The sequence below is a fragment of the Ammodytes marinus genome (genome assembly GCF_949987685.1).
Source record: "Ammodytes marinus genome assembly, chromosome: 2".
Classification (NCBI taxonomy): Eukaryota; Metazoa; Chordata; class Actinopteri; order Uranoscopiformes; family Ammodytidae; genus Ammodytes; species Ammodytes marinus.
This window is the reverse complement of record NC_137231.1, coordinates 37,388,975-37,409,110: the sequence shown is the minus strand read 5'-3', so window position 1 is coordinate 37,409,110 and position 20,136 is coordinate 37,388,975. Positions and strand designations below refer to the sequence as shown.

Genomic DNA, 20,136 nt, shown 5'->3' with positions numbered 1-20,136 from the left:
AAGCCGCTGTAACATTGTCCCATACACAGCACTGCTCACTACCTCTGTGGCCTTTCTCTGATCTCTAATTTATTTTCATTACAACCCTACCATAACCTCTATCCTAACCCTAATCACCGACTTTTACCTAACCCTAACCCTGGCGTCTCTATAACAACCTTACCATGACCCTTATCCTAACCCTAATCTCCGACTTTTACCTAAACCTAACCCTTTTACCTAACCCTAAATACCGAATTTTACCTAACCCTAACCCTGGCGTCTCTATCACAACCTTACCACGACCCTTATCCTAACCCTAATCTCCGACTTTTACCTAAACCTAACCCTTTCACCTAACCCTAAATACCGAATTTTACCTAACCCTAACCCTGGCGTCTCTATCACAACCTTACCACGACCCTTATCCTAACCCTAATCTCCGACTTTTACCTAAACTTAACCCTCTCACCTAACCCTAATACCGAGTTTTACCTAAACCTAACCCTGGCGTCTCGATAACAACCTTACCATGACCCTTATCCTAACCCTAATCGCCGACTTTTACCTAAACCTAACCCTGGCGTCTCGATAACAACCTTACCATAACCTCTTATCCTAACCCTAGTCGCCGACCTTTACCTAACCCTAACCACTCTGAAATAACAAACCCGATAACGACAAATTTATCCAATAAAGGCTGACATGATTCTACTTCAACAAAACTCTCTCAAAGTTCCTACCAAAACCCGATATGGGAAGATCAAAAACCAGGAAATTTAGAATACAATTGGCATAAAACCGGATACACCCCGTGATTTGATCACCACGGGGGGGGGCCTCCCTCGGAGGAGAGTGTCTAGTGAGAAATGGCCGAAACACTCTGTGATTCCGAGGTCCACTACTGATGAAATGTATCCCTAAATTTAGGATTTATCCACAAAAATAACTAGTTATTTAAACACGTTTATTCAAACCTAGAGTAAAAATACTCAAAAAACCTGAAATAAAGAACCCTTTCTGGGGCAATCCTAAATCAAGTAACAATATCGCTCTGGACAAATTCTAAAGACCTGAAATACAGAACCCTTTCGAGGGCAATCCTAAGTCATGTAACTAATAACTCTGGATAAATTCTAAGACCGGAAATACAAAACCCTTTCCAGGGCAATCCTAAATCATGTAAATAATCACTCTGGTTAAATTCAAAAGACCTGAAATACAGAACCCTTCTTAGGGCAATTTGAAGTCCTGAAATACAGAACCCTTTCTAGGGCAAAAGAATAACCTAAGTCAAGTAACAAATCACTCCCATAAATCCAAAGGATCGGAAAGCTTTTCAACATAGAAGTAATGAAAAACTCAAGACAAGAAATACAGAACCCTGTTTAGGGCAATTTACGTCAAGAAAACAAATCACGTGGGTAATATGGAATGAGAAGCTGCTGACAACGTGCGACGGTCCGTGCATTACCTTTGGCACCCCAGTTCAACTGCCCAGTCGTCGGATGAAGCAGGGGGTGTCACCGAGATAGCTCAAACTACCTAACCCTAACCCTAACCCTAACCCTAACCCTAACCCTAACCCTAACCCTAACCCTAACCCTAACCGTACTGTCACACTATAACCAGGCCCCAGCCCCATTCACACTATAACCAGGCCTAAGCCCCATTCACACTACAACCAGGCCAAAGCCCCATTCACACTATAACCAGGCCCCATTCACACTACAACCAGGCCCATTCACACTACAACCAGGCCTAAGCCCCATTCACACTACACACCGTACCAGGCCCAAGCCCCATTCACACTATAACCAGGCCTAAGCCCCATTCACACTATAACCAGGCCCCAGCCCCATTCACACTATAACCAGGCCCCAGCCCCATTCACACTATAACCAGGCCTAAGCCCCATTCACACTATAACCAGGCCTAAGCCCCATTCACACTATAACCAGGCCCCAGCCCCATTCACGCTATAACCAGGCCTAAGCCCCATTCACACTACACACCGTACCAGGCCTAAGCCCCATTCACACTACACACCGTACCAGGCCTAAGCCCCATTCACACTATAACCAGGCCCCATTCACACTATAACCAGGCCCCATTCACACTATAACCAGGCCCCAGCCCCATTCACACTATAAGTTCATAATATTCATTTAGACATTTAGTTTAAGATCTGAGTGGATTCAACTATGTATACATAAATATGAATTATGAATATATATATATTTGTACATACATATATATATATATATATATATATATATTTTACGGCCCGACCAAATATTTTATCGGCCGGCCGATTATAGGCGATTGGTTTTCTTTTTCTTATAGAAAATTCCCATTCACACTATAACCAGGCCCAAGCCCCATTCACACTACACAACGTACCAGGCCCAAGCCCCATTCACACTATAACCAGGCCTAAGCCCCATTCACACTACACACACCGTACCACTGGACTCTTTAACCAGGCCCCAGCCCCATTCACACTATAACCAGGCCCCAGCCCCATTCACACTATAACCAGGCCCCATTCACACTATAACCAGGCCCCAGCCCCATTCACACTATAACCAGGCCCCAGCCCCATTCACACTATAACCAGGCCTAAGCCCCATTCACACTATAACCAGGCCCCAGCCCCATTCACACTACACACCGTACCAGGCCTAAGCCCCATTCACACTATAACCAGGCCCCATTCACACTATAACCAGGCCCCAGCCCCATTCACACTATAACCAGGCCCCATTCACACTATAACCAGGCCCCATTCACACTATAACCAGGCCCCAGCCCCATTCACACTATAACCAGGCCCCATTCACACTATAACCAGGCCCCAGCCCCATTCACACTATAACCAGGCCCCAGCCCCATTCACACTATAACCAGGCCTAAGCCCCATTCACACTATAACCAGGCCCCAGCCCCATTCACACTATAACCAGGCCCCAGCCCCATTCACACTATAACCAGGCCCCAGCCCCATTCACACTATAACCAGGCCTAAGCCCCATTCACACTATAACCAGGCCTAAGCCCCATTCACACTATAACCAGGCCCCAGCCCCATTCACGCTATAACCAGGCCTAAGCCCCATTCACACTACACACCGTACCAGGCCTAAGCCCCATTCACACTACACACCGTACCAGGCCTAAGCCCCATTCACACTATAACCAGGCCCCATTCACACTATAACCAGGCCCCAGCCCCATTCACACTATAAGTTCATAATATTCATTTAGACATTTAGTTTAAGATCTGAGTGGATTCAACTATGTATACATAAATATGAATTATGAATATATATATATTTGTACATACATATATATATATATATATATATATATATATATTTTACGGCCCGACCAAATATTTTATCGGCCGGCCGATTATAGGCGATTGGTTTTCTTTTTCTTATAGAAAATTCCCATTCACACTATAACCAGGCCCAAGCCCCATTCACACTACACAACGTACCAGGCCCAAGCCCCATTCACACTATAACCAGGCCTAAGCCCCATTCACACTACACACACCGTACCACTGGACTCTTTAACCAGGCCCCAGCCCCATTCACACTATAACCAGGCCCCAGCCCCATTCACACTATAACCAGGCCCCATTCACACTATAACCAGGCCCCAGCCCCATTCACACTATAACCAGGCCCCAGCCCCATTCACACTATAACCAGGCCTAAGCCCCATTCACACTATAACCAGGCCCCAGCCCCATTCACACTACACACCGTACCAGGCCTAAGCCCCATTCACACTATAACCAGGCCCCATTCACACTATAACCAGGCCCCAGCCCCATTCACACTATAACCAGGCCCCATTCACACTATAACCAGGCCCCATTCACACTATAACCAGGCCCCAGCCCCATTCACACTATAACCAGGCCCCAGCCCCATTCACACTATAACCAGGCCTAAGCCCCATTCACACTATAACCAGGCCCCATTAGGGTTAGGGTCACACTATAACCAGGCCTAAGCCCCATTCACACCGTACTGAACCGTACCAAACCGTACCAAACCGTACCGAACCGTACCGAACTGTACTGTGCCGTACTGAACCGTACCAAACCGTACCAAACCGTACCAAGCCGTACCGAACCGTACCGAACCGTAACAAATCATACTGTACCAATGTGTGGAAACAAAACTAAAGTAAGACTGCAGTCAGCCCATGTTGGTCCTCACTATCTGTCCCAACACTCTCCTTGTTTGATCGTCTGTTCAAGTGTTTTCAAAACAACATTTAGTCATTAAAGTGCGTATTGGAAGTTAAAAATATTCCTAGATGTATACATAATCTATTATGGACATCCCCATTGAAAAATAATATGCAGGATTTTTTTTGTTTTTCAAAACATAAGAATGTTGATTCCGAGATCAAAGTGGCTGTTTTGAGCTAAGCTCCTACAAAGTTCTTTTTTTTAACCCCCTACGTCAAACGCGTCATATTACGTAGCAAGGGGACGCTGACCGAACGGGAATGCATCTACGTGCAGGCAGTAGTAGGTCGTAGTGAATTGAAGATGTGTCACTTAGTGTGCTCGTATTTTTTCTGTAGTTTTACATTGCATTGTATTTTACATTACAGTAAAGGGGAAGTATAGTGTACTCCAGCCTTAGAATAAATGTAGTCCACGGTTTCTGTGACAGAAAATAAGCGGCGCTAGCTAGCTAGTTTTGAGCCTTGGTATGTTTACATGTGAAGAGACGGAACTACATCTCTGGCGCCGCCGCCTCCCTCACGAAACACACGGTGGTTTCCCGATCATTTTAGACAGGAGGCTTATGTGTGGGTGACACGGTAAAGTTCAGGATAACAACACCAGGGCCTGCGGTGGTTTAATAAACAGCTGAGCTGCTTCATCGTCCGGAGCTGCGGCCGACGCTGGACCGATGGTCACGGACACGGACACAGACCTACTAGGACACGGGGCCGTCAGATATTTAAACCCACGGAAACTATGAACTGTAAGTCTTGTTAGCGAATGTTTTTAAACTCCCATGTAGTCGGCATAATAATTTCAATGATGAAAAGCAACGTGTGGTCATTTATTGTTAGGCAGCATACTAGCTAACCCACTAGCTAACAGGTCAAAACGGCTAATGTTGGTTGGCATCCTTTTTTGTAAGATGGGCCATTTTATAAGGCATAATGCAATATTTTACATGATTATAATTAACTGTTAACCTCAAATACGAAGGCTGACCAATGACTCCTTCCGTTAATCAGTTTAAACAATACTGGCGCTAGCCGGGGACATTGAGTCAGCAAAATATATTGATATAGGCTACTCGTGATGCTAAAATAAAAATCAGACACGCTGTGGCTGTATGTCTACTTTGCTGGGACATTAGCACCATCATATCATACTAGTTTTACATCAGGATGTAATGTTAGCATGTGTTGACCCTATAGAGCATTTGCTGCCTTTGTAGTGGCTAATCAAGATCCAAATAAATAAATGTGAGCACGTATTCCCCCTGCACGCAACATACATGTTGACATGTTTCTGAAGACAGACCCGTAGATAAGCTGCCCATGATGCAGATGAGAAAACTATGTTATAAACATGTGTTAAATTGTGCAGCAGCTCCATCATGTAGGCCTAATAATCATTTATATCTGCTCGTTGAGCCCGAAAAAACATCTACAAAGCGTTTTCAAATGACTAACAAGAGGATAACCCCCATGAAGAGAATTAAATACATGGCTGTTATAATACTGCATTCGTGTTTAACTTTGTGATCTGAATCAACCCAAACCTACATGTATTGTATTTTCATACTCTGGCATTTTATTAGCTAATGTTAATTTTCTTCCACATTATGGCAGCGTTGTCTCAGCACTTCACACAGTAAATTAGGGTTTAAAATGTTTACATGCTGTATGTACTTGTCTGGGATAACTTATATGTTCAACTTCTGATCTACACAATTTGCTTTTCCACAGACTCAACTTGGCTGTCCTGCATTTCAAACATTATGGCAGATGAGAGGAAGCTAGAATGTGACACTGCCACCCTGTCAAGCCATCGCAGCTACAGTGAGCAGCTTCAGTCAGTCCCTAAATATTATCCATCATGTTCATACTATAATATCACTAAACGGATTCTTACATAATGTCCGTCCCCTAGCACCTTGGCCCTGGGGGACTCTCTGAGAGGGACAGACTCCACATAACTAAAGACTCTAGGAGAGAGCAGAGCTGGTTCTTCACTGCACCGTGCACCTGCTGCCTTTCCAGAACCTGTGAGAAGATCTCTGAAGATGGAGCAGCCTGGGACTCGCCTGGCAGTCACAGCTTCACACAACTCAAGCACACAATTTGGTTTCCCGTTTTCAGATAGTGATTATTATAAGTCTAGACAAAGTCAGATCAGTACTCAATTCATAATCTTGTTGATTACAGTCAAATAGGTGACGTACTCAGTCATGTTTGTTTGTTAGACATCTCAAAAAGCTAAGATAGATTTTGACTAAATTTGGTAAAGAATTGAGCCACAGACCAAGGATACGGTTACTTGTTTAGTTTTGTGTTTTGTAATAAAGTCTTGTTCTGGAAACACCTGAGGATTGGGGATAGTTTTATCTAGAGCCAGATACAAAATTTAACATTTTCTCTTAATAAAATATGAGGATTAAACAGCTATACTGGGAGGTATGCTATTATGAGTGCATTCTCATTTTAAATTGGTTAATCTTCCATTTTGACCATATATACGTTAAACCAAACATATATTTTAAAAAGCTGTATACATTTGTGATTTATTGGTAAGCTCTTACTTTACATGTTTACTTATCGTGCTTTGATGTAATAACTGTAATTCATAAATATAAAATACATTAAACATTTGTATAGGTACATGACATTTATTAGTCTTGCTTTTGCAGCATGAAGACCCTTATAATTTATAAAGCATGTGTTCAAAATATATACGTTTTAAACTGCATAAAATGTTATATGGTGTGACACATTGTGGTTGTGATTAATTTATCAATGAAATGATTAATATGAAGCTTTGTATATACCCGGTTCTTCTGGACACAATAAGGTAAGCTGTATAGCAGAAGTGCCTGGGGATAGGCACACAATATCCACTGTTAAGCCTGATAATCTATATATCATTTACAAGTAGTGATCACATGGAAAATGGAAAAACAGAAGTATTCCAATTCAATTGTAATGTATCCTTTCTGCTGTTCTGCATCTAGAAATATTGATTTTCAATCATACACATGTTGGTCTACTAAAATACTTGCTTACAAGTTTAAATTGATCAATCCAACCAACATAATATTTAGAAGACTCTTCTAAATGTTAAGTTGGTCGGATTTATCAATACTCTGCATCAAGATGTACTTCATTTACTTTACTTTGGCCCTCAGGCTTATATTCTAATTGTAGAACAAAATCGGACAATTCCTGTGGACACATTAGCTGCAAGGTGTGGAATAATTAATTGGAGAAAGTAGTTTCTGTTATGGGTTATACTGATTGACATACTCGTGTCTGCTGGCCTGCAGAGGGCCATGCTCCTGTCTGAAGCTCAGGTATGCTATCTGGAGCACTAAGGGGCTCAAAAGTAAACCTGGATACTGAGTCAAGTATGTTATGTCTGGTCTGGGGTTTAGCGTCTCCACCCGAGCCCAGAAGGTATCCACGTCCCTGCAGCACATGCTCTGCTCAGCTGAGCTCATTGGCTTTCGCACACAGGCACCTATCAAACAAAAGGTGTATGAGGTAAATGTCGTAATTTCTGTTTTAGCTCGCTCGCTTGCTCTCTCTCTCTCTGTCTCTCGCTCGCTCGCTCGTTCCAGTAGTGATGCAAGAGGTAATGTGGAGTTACGTCATGCAGCTTCATAACCTTATACTTGTAAAGTGATTGACTGTTAAGTGTTGAAATATGGACAGCATTCTGTCATAAGCTAACATTAACTCTAGCTAATGCCAGTCACTCTCCAGACCGAAACTCCACTGATTTTCCTCTCACCATAACTCAATCTCCCTCCTATTACCATTGTTTCGCACCAAGCTAGTCTATGGATTATATGTTCGTCGACCCCTTGCTACGTCACATTCGAAAACTGTTTTTGAGGTGCGGTAGTAAAATTGTATCACAAAAACGGCTCCAGAGGCCACTTCTAGTATAGATTTATAAAACCAAATATTAAAATAGTATACTAGAATGTTTGTCCTATATGATTCTTCACTGCAGCATCTAACTTCCAATACGCACTTTAAGTGTTCTTTATACTGTCATACTGTATGGAATGGTGAAGCCCACTGAGGCAAATGTCTATTTGTGATATTGGGCTGTAGAAAATAAAACTGATTTGATTTTGATTTGTTCAGGTTAGCATTAGCAAGCCATTAAGGACTTTCTTAATCACTGTTCTCCTGGTCGCTCCGTCTGTTGAAATGTTCTCATAATAATGAGACAAGCTTTAGCCACAACAGCATGTACCTCAGCAGCTAGAAGTCATCTAAGTAATTACCTTAACCCAGGTATTCAAGCCATAAAGACTTTTTTAATCAACCCTTCATGTATTAAATATATTAGATATTCATTGTAATGTTGTGGTATGAAATAAGATTAAAATTATTATTATTAATAATTTTTCATTTTTCTCTTTCCCCTTCTCCTGTCCCGACCCACAGTGTACGCCATAGAGATCAACCGTAAGTATCTCACTCTGACAAACCTTTAAACTGTAAAGATAATGATAAAGGTTCTTTAATTACTGTTTATCACATGATACAAAAAACCATATTCAAAGTGCACTGCCTAAGAACTCTGCTCAAAAATATAAATGCTGCTCTCTCTCAACATATATCAATCTCTCTCTCTCTCTCTCTCTCTCTCTCTCTCTGTACTACTAATTTAATGTCTCTCTCTCCCTCCCTATCTCCCTCCCTCCCTGCCTCTCTCTCTCTCTCCCTCCCTCCCTCTCTCTCTCCCCCCTGTCTCTCTCTCTGCCTGTCTCTCTCTCAGCTCCGTGTGGTGATAATCTTTACGATGAGGATGGAAAGAAGCTTCCTCCCTGTATTCCCGGAGCCGGTCTCACTCCAGCCATCATGGCCTGTTACCTGCTAGTGGCTAATATACTGATGGTTAACCTGCTGATCGCTGTGTTCAAATAAGACAGACAGACAGACAGACAGACAGACAGGCAGACAGACAGACAGACAGACAGACAGACAGACAGGCAGGCAGGCAGGCAGGCAGACAGACAGACAGACAGACAGACACGCACACACACACACACACACACATTTGCAGACATTAACACCCAGGCCTCTGACAGTTGGGGTGGTAGGATAGCCTAGAGGAAAGGTGCCCGACCAGTAACAATGAGGTTGCTTGTTCGATCCCCGGCACTGGACAGGAGGGTGTTTTTTTTTTTTTTTTTTTTAAGTCTTTATTGAACATGGTTAAAAAAATAATACAAACTAAAATAAAACAATTGAGCAGTAAAAAAGGAAATAAATAAATTAAAAACAAACAAATGGGGTTCTCAGGATCCTAAGCAACAAATACATAACTCAAATAACATGGTTCATGTTCAAAAGGGAAGAAGTTAAGAAAAACTTTTCTGGTCCTACCCCCTCTTATTTTTTATAATTGTTTACAAAAAAAATAAAGGTTCAGTTTGAATCAGTCAGTGTCTATGATGTTTGGCTCGTGGGTTAAAACAAATCAAAACTTTTCGACTATGACCCTGGAGTGGAATGACTGTGTCACCCCACTTCAACTGCCCAGTCGTCGGATGAAGCAGGGGGTGTCACCGAGATAGCTCAAACTACCTAACCCTTTATATAGGGTTTTTAAAAAACTTCAATACAGACCATTACCAAACGACTCAAAATGGCCTGAAACGTGCTCCTAGACACTTTCTGGGGGAACTTTATTTTTTGGACTCGGCACTTGGTAAAATGTTCAACCTTTTTTACACAGGGGGTCAATGGCAGCTATATGAAGGAAGTGAGCTAGAACTCCAAAACTTCGCACACATGTCTAGGGGGCCTGGGGCACCTCCCACACCAAAGGCCGTCCCTATGCCCATCTCCCTCGCCGAGTGGCACGACGTTGACATTTTCAAATTCAATTTTCTATACCAAAACAAGCCGCCAGGGGGCCAAGATTTGCACAGACGTAGCCCTCATCCATACCCACCACCCCATATGCTTCAAATTCCCACACCCCTCTCCCTGTTCCCATGGCAGCACTTTGAAATGTTGTCCGATGTTAAAAAAAGTTGCCACTAGGGGCACCACATTTCTCAGGCATGTAGAGGGGGCCCAGGGCTACCACGGGCACTATCCAGAATTCCCATGCCCCTCTGTTTCTTTGAATGGCAGCACTTCAAAGTTTTCAAATCAAGATTACAGTACCCAAACAAGCCGCCAGGGGCACCACATTTCGTGAGCAGGTCTGCCGGGGCCAGACCTATCCGAGGGTGGTCTCGGAATTCCCATGCCCCTCTGTTTGCCTGAGCTAGGTCCAAAAAACCAACTTTTGAAAAGTGGTAAGTCGCCCTTAACCTAACCCTAACCCTAACCCTAACCCTAACCCTAACCCTAACCCTAACCCTCTAACCCTAACCCTAACCCTAACCCTAACCCTAACCCTAACCCTAACCCTAATCTCCGACTTTTACCTAAACCTAACCCTTTCACCTAACCCTAAAATACCGAGTTTTACCTAACCCTAACCCTGGCGTCTCTATAACAACCTTACCATGACCCTTATCCTAACCCTAATCGCCGACTTTTACCTAAACCTAACCCTGGCGTCTCGATTATGACCCTACCATGACCTCTATCCTAACCCTAAATCGCCGACTTTTACCTAACCCTAACCACTCTAAAATAACAAACCCGCTTACGACCAATTTTATCCAATTAATGCTGACATTATTTAAACACTTATTCTTTCAAAGTTCCTACCAAAACCCTTTATGGGAAAAACAAAAACTAGGAAATTTAGAAATACAATTGGCATGAAAACGGATACACCCCGTGATTTGATCACCACGGGGAGGGCCTCCCTCGGAGGAGAGTGTCTAGTGAGAAATGGCCGAAACACTCCGTGATTCCGAGGTCCACTACTGATGAAATGTATCCCTAAATTTAGAATTTATCCTAAAAATAATTATCTATTAAAACACGTTTGTTCAGGCTTAGAATAAAAATACTCAAAAGACCTGAAATATAGAACCCTTTCTAGGGCAATCCGAAGTCATGTAACTAATCACTCTGGTTAAATTCAAAAAGGACCTGAAATACAGAACCCTTTCTAGGGCAATTCGAAATCCTGAAATACAGAACCCTTTCTAGGGCAAAAGAATAACCTAAGTCAAGTAACAAACCACTCTGAATAAATTCAAAAGACCGGAAATACATAACCCTTTTTAGGGCAATCCGAAGTCATGTAAATAATCACGCTGGTTAAATTCTAAAAAGAGCTGAAATACGGAACCCTTTCTAGGGCAATTCGAAGTCCTGAAATACAGAACCCTTTCTAGGGCAAAAGAATAACCTAAGTCAAGTAACAAATCACTCTGGATAAATCCAAAAGACCTGAAATACAGAACCCTTTTTAGGGCAATCCGAAGTCATGTAACTAAGCACTCTTTATAAATTCTAAAGACCAGAAAAAGAAGAAAAATCCAAGAACAAATCACTCTGGACAAATTCTAAAGACCTGAAAAACAGAACCCTTTTTAGGGCAATCCGATGTCATGTAACTAATCACTCTGGGTAATATGGAATGAGTAGCTGCAGATAACGTGCGTTGGTCCGTGCATTACCTTTGGCTCCCCAGTTCAACTGCCCAGTCGTTGGATGAGGTGGGGGGGGGGCATCGAGATAGCTCAAACTACCTAACCCTAACCCTAACCCCCTAACCCTCTAACCCTAACCCTACACTGGCTGCACTAAAGAATACAACACCAGACCGTGGGGATGCTGCAGTCCAAGGACTACCACTACAGAGTGACATCCTGATTGGAGAAGAAACCAAGCCTGTAAGCTGCTCTTCCCCATACAGGACACTATCCCTCCCTTTCCTAGTGAGGCCCTTGATGTGGACATCCTTAGCACCACACTCAAGCCCCATCTTCTTAGAGTCTTAAAGTATAATCATTGTATTGTCTAGACCTTAATTAATTAAATAAAATAATTAGTGCTGTCAGTTTAACGCGATATTAACGGCGTTAACTCAAACCCATTTTAACGACGTCAATTTTTTTATCGCGCGATTAACGCTCGTCATGGCCTAGGAAATGTTGTGATTGTTGTTTCACATGCTGTTGTGTCAACTAGTAATGTTTGAACAACTAACACTACAAACTATTCATATTGCTCGAAGGTAAGTTACTGTCAATTCAAACGGAACATGTCCTACAGCGTAATTTCACAATAAAATCATTTAACTGACAAAACGGCGAAACGTCAAGTCAATTCGGACTTTTATTTTGAAGCAGAAACCGGAACCTAGCACTTCCTGCTGCGCGACCTTTACTAGTAGCTTCTTCCGTGTTGTGAGTCTGAGACTATGCGGAAAAGAACAGTAAAGAAAGCCTGTCATTTGCAAAAGTCCTACTTATAACTCTGCGCCCCCACCAAAACCTCCATGAATGTTAGTGGCAGCCGCCAGTCATTCATTTTCACTTTAATTTTCGCTACGAAGCCTCGGCTGCAGCAGCACCATGGCAACCACCTGCACGCAGGCATAGTGTGCCCACTCCACACACAGTCTGAAATAAGCCGTGGATGAAAGACTCCCAAAACATTTAGGCCTACAACAACCAGTTTAATTTAGCTTTAATACTTATTTGTTTATATACCCTATGTTGTTTTATGGTTTGGTTTTTAAATAAAAAAATAAGTTCCAATATGTTTGTGAATGCTGTTCTAGGGGTGGTGGGGAGGGAGGTTATATAGCCTATTGTTATTTGCACTGAATTGCAAGTTGTGATATTGTAGAAGAAATAGGCTACACTGAATTACAATGGTGTAGACATCATTGTAATTCAGTGTATTTCTTCTTTATTATCATAATTAGAATGGGTGTGATAAGAGCATAAATATTTGAAAAAAAAATGCGATTAATCGTGATTAATCGCGATTAATCGCGAGTTAACTATGACATTGATGCGATTAATCGCGATTAAATATTTTAATCGTTTGACAGCACTAAAAATAATATAATATATATATATTGGTGAGTTAGGTGGATATGTGTATTATAATATATGTATGGTTTAAAACAACATCTGTGACCTTATAGCTTATTTAAGCCTGATGGTTTAGTATGTGTTTACACCAATATAATACCTATACTGTATATATACCCTCCCCTAACCCTAACCCTAACCCTAACCACTCGTCTCCTTACCTAAACCTAAATACTCTATCCTGTAACAGAATACTGGGTAATACTTACTTTATAGTGGATGGTTTTTTTGTACACCTACTAGCCTTCTATTTAAAAATTTCAATATTCTAGACCTACATACCCTTATATATTAGGAGTATAATGGTATATTATTATCCAACAGTGTGTATTCAGGGAACAATCTGACGATTAACCTACTTCATTTTAAACCTATTACAGGGAGACATCTTTACTCTAGAAGAACTCAAGCTTGCTAGCTGTTTTTTCCTTCAAAAATAGTCATCTCCCTCTTTTTCAGTCAAGCTCATGAGGTAGACATCTCGAGCACCATACCTTAACTCCAGTTTTTGAGGGCTACTAGTAAGCTTATTGCATGGCCTAGGCCTCTATCATTAATGAGGTGTAGATTGAGATATGCATTTTGGCAGATATGGTTTGGCATTTCCATGCACTGGGCCATTGGTCTAATGGGTGCTGAGGATTAGCTTCTCTAACAGCTTTGTACCTAGGCTGGGACCTCACTGGGACATGTTGATTAGGTTGAAATACTTGCTTTAGTATGTATACATGCATGTCTATAACACCATCAAAGGCCTTATCAGGCAGTCTGTGTTGACATCAGTACTAACATCTGGGCTAACCTTCACCTGTCTACTGTCTATTTGGGGTCCTGCCAGGGTCTTCTCTGTGGAGTTGCTCTCCCTCTTGTCTCATTTTATCTTGGCCTCTGGTAGGATGTGTGGATACCATTATATGCCTTTGTGCAGTTTTCTCTATACCTTACCATTAGTTACTTCCTGTACTTAATACCTTATCTATTAATACTATTGGGAAATGCTGGCTCTTAAGTTCATGCTTTATATGCACCCATTTGCCTTTAATTTCTATAATGGTGGACCTAGGGGCCTCTGTGGGGGATGAGGGTGAGTGAGTGTCATTGTTCTCGCGAGTGCATTCAGTGAGAATCAACCTTAACTGTTTGATCTCTCAACAGAGGGAACCAACCTTAACTGTTTGGTCTCCCTAACCTTAACCCTAAACCTAACCCTAACCCTAACCCTAACCCTATTGAATTAGGCCCTACACCCCTCAATGCCATATAGGCCTACCACTGCTTAACATATATAAACCATAGCATTGTAACATTTACATCCACATGCTAATTTAAACGTGGTTAATTCATTATTAGCCACTGTCTGTCAACCTGCTCCTGTCGGCACAGACGCTCTCTCTCCCCACCATCTCCCCTCTGATCGTCTGACAGTCTGTGTCTCTCCGACGTGATCGGCGTGATTTACATGTCTTTAACACTTCTCCCCTTCAAATGGCGATCATGTAATGTCCGTAGCCAATTGATTAAGTATTTTTTTTGTCTTGGTTTGGCATATTTTCGACGTTTTTTCCATTTTATTTTGTGATTTTCGAGCTACCCGGGGCTAGCATCACGTGATGCCTTTTAGCGAATCACATCATCAGAAATGTGCATTAGCCAATGAGGTCGCTTTCCTAGCATTGAATCCCTCCTCACACTTTCACGATTGGTTACTGATACAAAGGAAATGACCATATTTGGATCAGATAACATTGTTCTTGAGATTCAGAGCTTTCCAACAGTACCATGGTTATTATGATTCATACAGCGGTCGCGGTGCTGTATGTTACGTTAGAATGCTCACTTTTGACGAATTTAGGCTATAATGTCTGGCTGCAGCCTGTAGGACATGGACATCCACATCCAACTGCTACGTCATAACCATCTACGTCGGTTGGTTTCATGCGATATTTCTTTTTTTAACGTTTTGTAGACATCGATAAGGTGGATTTTTTTTCATGATTCATTAATATTTATTTCATTAATATAATTATAATAATAATATTATTATATTACAGCGTGAAGGACATCCACATCCAACTGCTACGGCATAACCGTCATAAACTGCTACGTCAGACTTTTTAAAACCTTTTTGAACATCGATATGGTGAATATTTTTTCATGAATCATTAATATTTATTCAATTATTTAACTTATTATTCAATGTTATATCCAATTGCAACGTTATAACCGTCTACGTCGGTACACATTTAATTTTTATTAGATCATATGGGAGATGTCACGTGGATTTCTTATCGATGATACATTTTTGGATTACACCGACAAAATGGCAGATGTCCGTCACGTGGATTTCATATGGATGATACATTTCGATACACCGACGATCTGAAATGGGACAAGTTAGAAGATTTGTCCATCACGTGGATTTCATAGCCTGGATGATAGCCTACTACATTTGGGAGACACCGACAACCTCAAATAACGGCGGGAGGCGCGCGCCGTTGAATCTAACAGCGAAGAGGGCGTGGCAAGAGAGTGACGTTGCAGTTGGATGTGGATGTCCATGTCCTACAGGCTGCAGCCAGACCCTTCTCAATTTAGGAGCAAAATACAGACGCAAGCAGTCAAAGTTTAGTAAAATAAACACCTAAAACGTATATTTTGGACCTTTTATCCATACTAGTATGAAAGAAGACATGTTATGGAAGCTAAATAGACACAAATCTCAAAATTGACCAGTGCTTAAAAAACTATGTTTTTGCCTGCCGTGTCTCGCCTTAAGGCAGCGAGAAGCAGAACTCTTTCACACACATTCACACACAGTGGAACATAAATGTCTCTTACTGGTTGTTGGTTTGGGATGTGCATCCTGCTTCACCTTCCTCTGTGACCTTTAAACAAATACAGAAACGTTTAGAGTCAAACCGGAAATATCAAATCACTGGAACAACATGTGTTCTAATAGAAACATGGTTCTCATTCAAACCTTTCTCTTGTTAGGGAAAGCTGTCTAAGCTGTGTTTGAACTGTCCCTGCTCTATGGGCCCTGAGGCAGTTCTACACAGTGGACACTAGGTGGAGCCAAATGACTTCACATCTTCACACAAACATTCTCTTTCATGGGCAAAGCTTTTTAAGAGAAGCTTGATGGAAGTTTCTATTTGCTTTAGTTAGTGAACTCTTCCATCCTGTGTGTTAGGGTTAGGTAACTTAGGTAACCAGAGGCATTCCGCTGTGTGTGGTTTTTATTACTAAACATCAGAGGGTTAGGTAACCTAGGTAACCAGAGGCATTCTGCTGTGTGTGGTTTTTATTACTAAACATCAGAGGGAAATATTGAATGAAAACAAAATCTGTGTTTGAACTTTGACCTAACCCCAAACCCAAACATGTATGGAAGCCAAATGAAAAACATGTTTGACCAATCAATAGAGAACCATTGTACACACATCCACAACACATGTGTACTGTGATTATTTTGAAGGGTGTCCTCCCATTATACAGTGGGCATGCGGAAGAGTAACACCCAATCACCCTCCCCAGTTATCCCATTAGTTCCTCTGTTATGGACTGAGGCGAAGTGACGGTTCATGACAGAATGGGGTTCAGTATGTGCTGCAGTTAAAGTAAGATTATTGAAAGTTGATGAGCATCACCACTTTAACTTGTTTAAAGCATATACATCACTAATTCATGTTAAATCTGACTTATTTTGAATATCCCTTACAGTTAAATTTAGACTGTTGAAACATTAGCATCCCCAGTTTATCTTTAAAAAGCATTATATTCTGTGTAAGTGATTGAAACCTTGCAGTGGTGGGTTAGAGTTACCTTAACCCAGCCATTTGTAAACTTATTCCTATAAGTCTGTCTCTCAGAGTTAGGTCAATAGCTTTCTTAATGTGGTGCCAAAGCCTTTATGCACTTACTTGGTGTGTTGAAGTTGATTGTAGTCTGTCCAGTAGGTTGCGTGTGAGCGTGTGCATGTGTTGGCTCTCAGCTCTAACATGCAGCAAAATGAATCTAATAAACTGAAAAGTACAAATAAACAAAACATACGCTTATATCAGTCTAATATCTAAAGTATTGTTCTATACTCTGTCAGTATCACAGTGTGTCAGGAGCAGTAAACACTAGTGATGGGTCGGGCAACACCGATGCGTCGGCGCATGTGTCTAGCTCATAGAGCGAAGCCCCGTGTCGGTGCGCGTATCGCTTTAAGAAAGTCACGTGACGATACAGTTGCAGTATCGTTTGTCGATGCGGCTCGCCGGGCGCGCCAAACTGTGTTTAAAAGGAAGCGCATCTGTGAACGGGATGCTTCTGTGCCAAAACAATCACGCATCATTTCAAACGAAAACCTTGTCTGCAAGCCATAATGGAGCCAGAGAGAAAAATAAAAGTTTCCGCCGTGCGGGACCATTCTGATCTTATATCTGCAAATAAGGTATTTGTTTTTATTTCCTTGTAATTTCATATGGTTCTTCCCAGTTCCCACTTGATCTATCAGAACTCAACACCCCAACTTTCACTACAATATCAAAGATATTCAAACTTTGATTAAGATATGAAATAATACAATATAAAATACAATAAGTTAAATTATATTATTGTATATCCTATCATGGTCATTAAATCAGTTGAGTCTGTCGTTGGGTTGCCGGTAATGATTTTAAAGATCCAGCAGATGTCAGTATGGAGCAGCACAGTGACACAGTACCGACACAGTATCAATACAGTTTGGTAATGTGTCGAAACGCTTCACGAGGCCTCATCGACCCATCACTAGTAAACACTGTGTGCTCTCTCAGCATTCACTGCTTGTTTGCACACCTGCATGAAATTATTGACCTGATTACAACACTACCACTGCTCACCACCAGATGGAGGCCTTTCTCATGAATTTAAACTCGACCTGTTGAGAACCACTTCGTCAAAGAGTGTGTGTTTGTGTGTGTGTGTGTGTGTGTGTGTGTGTGTGTGTGTGTGTGTGTGTGTGTGTGTGTGTGTGTGTGTGTGTGTGTGTGTGTGTGTGTGTGTGTGTGTGTGTGTGTGCGTGTGTGTGTCTCCTGGCTGTTCAGATGAGATAATGAATCATTAACAGAAGCACCAGACTGGAACCTTTATTTATCAAGTGGAGCCTCTTTATTTCACTCTGGGAAAAACATCAACTTTAACATCATGGTCAGGTGACTCAATCCAAAACAAACTGATTACCAAACTGAGGGTCCTTTCATATGTTACATGCAGTCTGTGAAATAATAAAACATTTCTTCCAATTTCTATAAATGTTCTGCCATTTGTGCCATAAATTACCCTCTAACCCTCTCAACCCCATAACCCCCTAACTCTCTAACCCTCTCACCACCTTACCCCCTCACCCTCTAACCCCCCAACCCTCTAACCCTTTAACCCTCTAACCCTTTCACCCTCTAACCCTCTAACCCTTTAACCCTCTAACCCTCTCACCCACTATACCCGTTATTACTGCAAAACTGAAGTCTGACGTCAAATACTGAATAAAACAATGAAATGCAAAACACAAAAATTAAATTGAAACGTTTTTTCGCTGTTAAAATGACCTTAAATTGGATCAATACATTCCTACTGATATCTCTACGTGTTTCCTGCCTCTGCTTCTCTTACATTCAAACATATCAAATATACAAATAAGAAGTAGAATATTGTGCACATGCACCAGAGTTAATAATTCCCCCTGACAGAATCAAGTTCTCAGGTCTGTGACAGAGTGACATTCCCCATTGGCGTGTGGCCCTGACAGAGTGACATGCCCCATTGGCTCAAACTACCACAGCTGATTAACAAAGCCAGGGCATCATTGAAAAACAGAGACTTATTAAATGTTCTGCATCACAACAGTTAGAAAAGTCTTATTGGTGTAATTATTACTTTCAGAGTGAGTACAGTACCTGTGATTAAGTCAAAAAGCATTGGCCACAAAAAATAAACAATCATCATAAAAGTTTTTAGTGTTCTTCTGTTTCCACCAAGAACGCATTCATAATTTTGGCAGAAGAAAATGCATTAATACAGTTGGGGGATCCTTATATATGTGGGTAGACTAAGTACCACAGTTGGGGATCTTCTGACTGCAGAATGACTGTAGGCTGAGGATTCCCCGTATTTTATTGTGAAGGACACGGTTCTTTTATTGAGATAGGACACAGTTATTTTATTGTGATAGGACACATGTCCTTGTGATTGTGTGAGTGTGTTGCTCGTTGAACATGTGACCCGAACCCTCTACGTTAACAGTCTAATCTTTAGGAAATGTGTCAGTGCAAATATATTCAGGACGTGTTTAGCCTAGCTTAGCATAAATAATGGAATCAGGGGGAAATGCTAGTAATGCACCAACAGCAGAGAAAAAGTATATTCCAACAAATAAACGTCTTCCTTATTTCAACATGTTATTTATTGAAGGGGTTAGGGGTTAGAGAGTTAGGGTTAGGGGGTTAGAGGGTTGGAGGGTTAGGGGGTTAGAGGGTTAGAGGGTGAGAGGGTTAGAGAGTTAGGGTTAGGGGGTTAGAGGGTTAGAGAGGTTGGGGGTTAGCGGGTTAGGGGTTTGGGGTTAGGGTTAGGGGATTAGAGGTTAAGGGTTAGAGAGGTTGGGGGTTAGCGGGTTAGGGTGTTAGAGGGTTAGGGTTAGGGTTAGAGAGTTAGGGTTAGGGTTAGGGGTTTAGAGGGTTGGAGGGTTAGGGGGTTAGAGGGTGAGGGGGTTAGAGAGTCAGGGTTAGGGGGTTAGAGGGTTAGAGGGTTAGGGGGTTAGAGGGTTAGACTGTTGGCCAATAACAGACAAGGTTTCCCCCTGAATCTAGTCTTAAGCTAAACTAGCGTAGCATGTATTTAAGCT

General features: G+C 41.7%; 1 long non-coding RNA gene across 1 annotated transcript; it reads left to right on the top strand.

Moving 5' to 3' along the window:
- The first annotated feature begins 4,786 nt into the window (after positions 1-4,786).
- Positions 4,787-6,571, top strand: LOC307266183. Its single transcript, XR_013845367.1, has 3 exons — positions 4,787-4,997; positions 5,980-6,072; positions 6,164-6,571. It is a non-coding gene; the product is annotated as an uncharacterized lncRNA (long non-coding RNA).
- Positions 6,572-20,136: the final 13,565 nt, after the last annotated feature.